Here is a 6,000-nt window from a genome sequence, read left to right on the forward strand (position 1 = left end):
TGAGTGGTTTGGAAAGAATCAGTGGCTAACTGCAAGCATTGCAAAGCAATCATTAGCCTGCTATTCAGTGGAGTGGCTGTGTGGACCCACGTCTGGGTTTAATTAACCTCTTCGGGCTAGGGGGCACTATTTTCACGTCCGGATGAAAAGCGTTCCCAAAGTAAACTGCCTGCTACTCAGGTCCAGAAGCTAGGATATGCATATAATTGGTAGATTTGGATAGAAAACACTCTAAAGTTTCTAAAACTGTTGAAATTATGTCTGTGAGTATAACATAACTTATTTGGCAGGCGAAACCCCGAGGACAAACCATCCAGGAAAATGTGTTTTTGAGGTGACTGTGTTTTCAATTGGTTTTCTTTTTTTCCCCTTTTTTCTTTTTTCTTTTCTCCCCAATTTCGTGGTATCCAATTGTTAGTAGTTACTATCTTGACTAATCGCTACAACTCCCGTACGGGCTCGGGAGAGACGAAGGTCGAAAGCCATGCGTCCTCCGAAACACAACCCGCACTGCTTCTTAACACAGCGTGCATCAACCCGGAAGCCAGCCGCACCAATGTGTCAGAGGAAACACCATGCACTTGGTGACCTGGTTAGCGTGCACTGTGCCCGGCCCGCCACAGGAGTCCCTAGTGCGCGATGAGACAAGGATATTCCTACCGGACAAATCCTCCCTAACCCGGACGATGCTAGGCCAATTTTGCATCGCCCCATGGACCTCCCGGTCGCGGCCGGCTGCGACAGAGCCTGGGCTCAAACCCAGAGTCTCTGGTGGCACAGCTGCGATTCAGTGCCCTGGACCACTGCGCCACCCGGTAGGCCATCAATTGGTTTTCTATGGGAATCTAGATTTCTGAGGCATCTGGTTGCAGTTCCTATGGCTTCCACTAGATGTCAACAGTCTTTAGTAATTGGTTGATGTTTTTCTTCTGAGTAATGAAGAAGTAGCCCTTTCCTTTCTGGGTGTCGAGCCTAGTGGACTGTTTTGTTTGCGGCGCGCGACCTGGGGCTGGCTCCACTTTCACTTTATCCGCTATTGAACACAGTATATTCCGTCTTAAATTTGATAGATTATTTACGTTTTAAAATACCTAAAGTTGGATTAGGAAAGTTGTTTGAAATGTTTGGACCAAGTTTACAGGTAACTTTTTAGATAATTTGTAGTCATGTTGGGCGAGTTGGAACCTGTGTTTTTCTGAATCAAACGCACCAAATAAAGGGACATTTTGGGGATATAACGACGGAATTTATCGAACAAAAGGACCATTTGTGATGTTTATGGGACATTTTAGAGTGCCAACAGAAGAAGATCTTCAAAGGTAAGGCATGAATTATATAGTTATTTCTGAGTTTTGTGTCACACTTGGCAGGGTGAAATATGATTGTCATGTGTTTGTATGATGGGGTGCTGTCCTCAGATAATCGCATGGTTTGCTTTGCCGTAAGGCCTTTTTGAAATCTGGCTGGATTAAGAAGAAGTTAAGCTTTAATTTGGTGTATTGCACTTGTGATTTTATGAAAGTTAAATATTTCTAATAATTTAATTTGAATTTTGCGCTCTGCAATTTCACCAGATGTTGTCACCGGATGTTGTCATTTTAAGCTTGGAAAAGAGACCCTTAAAACCTGTTAGGTTCCAGAATGTCTAGCCGTAACAGGTTTTAAGGGTCTCTTTTCCAAGCTTAAAATGATAAACATTCAACATTGGCCATGCTGTCAATCTAGCTTGATTTGTGCCCTGCTCAAAACAACTGTTTAGTCAGAACTGGGAAATCTGACTTCAGAGAGTTCAAGACAACTGGGAACTCGGGGGAAAAAACAAGTTCCAACTAAGTCGAGAACTCAGGCCTCTTTCTAGAGCTACGACCTGAATGTCACTGACGTCATCATTATTCAACCTTGTTTTTTTATGAGTTCCCAGTTGTCTTGAAAGCCCCATAAATCCAGAGAATGGCAGACTTTGATGACAAAGTTGGATGACAAAATTTTCCCACGAAGGACCGCCGCGCCACCTTCCTTTTCAAATGAGCACAGAAAACAAGGTGAGTCCAAAAATGTCTTGTACGCTGCTGCATAAATGATGTAATATGTCAGGGAGATATGTATTCTGTAGCTAAGAAAGTAATCCTAAGTGTATTTTGTGTAGTAAGCTGTTTTCCCCTCTTAAATTCACCAACTGTTTTGACTTCGTGGTGCGCATGTAGTCTATAACCTGTTTTAGAGAAATGTAATAATTTCTGACTTGGTGTACACTCTAAGAAAGGGGGATACCTAGTCAGTTGTACAACTGAATGCCTTCAACTGAAATGTGTCTTCTGCATATTTGGCGCCCGAAGAACAGTGGGTTAACTGCCTAGAATGAACTGTTCCTCTGCCAGACAAGGCTCCGTTGATAGCCAGGTGTAGCAGTGGTAAGGTGTTAGGACTGCTGTTGGAACTCTGCTGTTGGGACAGCTTTATGTAGGCCCTAACAGTTTGTGGGCACCGTTTATCACCGTTATTGTTCAATTAATGTATTGTTTAGTGTTGTGTTGTATTATGTAGTGGCTTTGCTGACATGCACCCCCCCCCCCCCCCCCCACACACAAAAAAAATGTGTTTGCCCCACCAAGATTTACATACTAAAATCACCACTGGGCTGATCAAAGACAAGAAAGGTCAAACAAGTGTCTATAACCATAGCATCTCCTCCCATTAACACTTCTGCATTACAGCTCATCCAATTAACACCCAAAATGAATAAACACAACACAGTCACTGCTAAATACAGCCCAGTGATTTACATGGGCAATGAAGCACTTGGGGACCTTGAAGGAACAGTAATGATGCAGAATGTGGGCCATCTCACGCCTTGCTGCGTTTCAACTGCTGACTAACCATGAGATTTAATTTCAGGGTAAGCTTTGTTACTTCTGGGCATGGTCGTATATCAGGGGTATTAAGGCACTGCTGCAGTTCTCGTTTTAATGTCTCATTGATGGGGAAGCTCAGGTGTTGGGGAGAGAAGAGGCCCATGGGGAGCTGATTATCAAACACAGAGTGTGCTGGGTTGGCAATACTTAAATAACGTGGAATTGGAAATGAAAACCCTGCTTGCAGAGAAAGACTCCTGTTTTAATCATCTCAACCCTATGCAAGGAATCACAATTGTGGCAACATTGTACCTAGGAACTAAATCTGTCTGAGAGTTGATGAGCTTGTTCTCGAGCGTTTCAAACAATAATGAGACTGTAATGCTGTCTAAATGAGAGCCCCTACATTTAATTCAATACTAAGAAAGTGAACCTCCTAATCCCATTTACTCTTGGTCAGGCTCAGGAGCTGTGAAAGGTCATAAAGAGCTAATCTTTGATTTTTTTTAATTATCACAATGACGATATCGCTTTGGAAGTGTCTCATTCTGTCTTCTAAAAGCTGTTTTTTTATGTAAAACAATTTGGTAAACACTACCGGTAAAAAGTTTTAGAACACCTACTCATTCAAGGGCTTTTCTTTATTTGTACTATTTTCTACATTCTAGAATAATAGTGAAGACATCAAAACTATGAAGTAACACATATAGTCATGTAGTAACCAAAAAGGTATTAAACAAATCATATTCTATATTTGAGATTCTTCAAATAGCCACACTTTGCATTGATGACAGCTTTGCACACTCTTGGCATTCTCTAACCTCCCTGTAGGCTGTCTCGTTGTTGTTGGTAATCAAGCCCACTACTGTTGTGTCGTCTGCAAACTTGATGATTGAGTTGGAGGCGTGCATGGCCATGCAGTCATGGGTGAACAGGGACTACAGGAGGGGGCTGAGCACGCACAGATGCATAGCCTGTGTTGAGGGTCAGCAAAGTGGAGACGTTGTTTCCTACCTTCACCACCTGGGGGTGCCATCAGAAACTCCATGACCCAATTGCACAAGGAAAGGTTGAGACAGAGGGCCTCCAGCTCGATGATGAGCTTGGAGGGTACTATGGTGTTGAATGCTGAGCTGTAGAAAATGAACAGCATTCTTACATAGGTATTCCTTTTGTCCAGATGGGATAGGGCAGTGTGCAGTATGATGACGATTGCATCGTCTGTGGACCTGTTGGGGTGGTATGCAAATTGAAGTGGGTCTAGGCTGGTTGGTAGGTGGAGGTGATATGATCCTTGACTAGTCTCTCAAAGTACTTCATGATGACAGAAGTGAGTGTTACGGGGGGGGGGGGGGGGGGGGAGTCATTTAGTTCAGATATCTTTGCCTTCTTGGGTACAGGATCAATGGTAGCCATCTTGAAGCATGTGGGCACAACAGACTGGGATAGGGAGCAATTGAATATGTCCATAAACACAGCAGCCAGCTGGTCTGCGCATGCTCTGAGGATGCGGCTAGGGATGCCGTCTGGGCCAGCAGCATTGCGAGGGTTAACAAGTTTCAATGTTTTACTCTGGTCAGCCATGGAGAAAGAGAGGGCGGGGGCACAGTCCTTGTTATCAAGCTGTGACTGTGCCACTCTATTATCCTCAAAGCGGGCAAAGAAGGTGTTTAGTTTGTCTGGAAGCGTTACGTCGGTGTCCATGACGTGGCTGGTTTTCTTTTTGTAGTCTGTGATTTCCTGTAGACCCTGTCACATACGTCTCGTGTCTGAGCCGTTGAATTGCGACTCCACCTTGTCCCTGTACTGGCATTTCGCTTGTTTGATTGCCTTGCGGAGGGAATAACTACACTGTTTATATTCAGTCATATTCCCAGACCTCTTTCCATGGCTAAATGCAGTGGATTGCGCTTTCAGTTTTGCGCGAATGCCGCCATCCATCCACAGTTTCTGGTTAGGATAGGTTTTAATAGTCACAGTGGGTACAACATCTCTAATGCACTTCATTATGAACGCACTCATCGAGTCAGCGTATTGGTCGATGTTGTTCTCTGAGGCTGACCAGAACATATTCCAGTCTGCGTGATCAAAACAATCTTGAAGCATGGCTTCCGATTGGTCGGACCAGCGTTGAATGGTTCTCGTCACTGGTACATCCTGTTTGAGTTTCTGTCTATTACACGGTAGGAAATTTGCTTTGTTAAAATCCCCAGCTACAATAAATGCAGCCTCAGGATATATGGTTTCCACTTTGCATATAGTCCAGTGAAGTTCCTTGATGTCTGTCTTGGAGTCTGCTTGAGGGGGAATGTACACAGCTGTGAATGTAACTGACGAGAATTATCTTGGTAGGTAAAATGGCCAGCATTTGATTATATGGAATTTTAGGTTGAGCGAGCAGAAGGACTTGAGTTCCTTGTATGTTGTTATGAATTCACCATGAGTCAATAATCATGAAGCATACACCTCCACCGTTCCTCTTCCCAGAGAAGTGTTTAGCTTTGTCGGCGAGATGCATAGAGAAGCCCGGTGGCTGAACCGATTGCGACAACATATCCCAAGAGAACCATGTTTCCGTGAAACAGAGAATGTTACAATCTCTGATGTCTCTCTGGAAGGCAACCCTTGCTCGAATTTCACAAATGGACTTTTAACAAGACACACCTGTTAATAGAAAGGCTTCAGGCTGTATAAGGGCTATTTGACCAAGAAGGAGAGTGATGGAGTGCTGCATCTGATGACCTGGCATCTACAATCATCCGAAAATCACCAAATTGAGATGCAGCCAACAAGTGCTCAGCATATGTGGGAACTCCGTCAAGACTGTTGGAAAAGCATTCCTCACGAAGCTGGGTGTGTCCAAACTTTTGACTGGTACTGTATATTTATAATTTCCTCCTCTACCCTTTGAGGCAAGTACTTCTCAGTACAGCTGAATGAATCATGTTCACTCATGAGCTTTAAGGGTCACATGAAGAGACAGTGGTTGTGTTTCTCTGCCCAGATGTTCCATCCATCAACCTATGGTTGCATGTCACATCATCGACTGTGTCATTGGCAGATTGCTATAGTATATGATGTGGTTAGCTGATACGTAAAACACCTATCCAGGCATTGTAAGAGCTGGCAGGTGTAACAGTATAACTTT

This window comes from Oncorhynchus mykiss, chromosome 2 (genome assembly GCF_057628025.1).
Source record: "Oncorhynchus mykiss isolate SJ-2025 chromosome 2, ASM5762802v1, whole genome shotgun sequence".
NCBI classification, from domain to species: domain Eukaryota; kingdom Metazoa; phylum Chordata; class Actinopteri; order Salmoniformes; family Salmonidae; genus Oncorhynchus; species Oncorhynchus mykiss.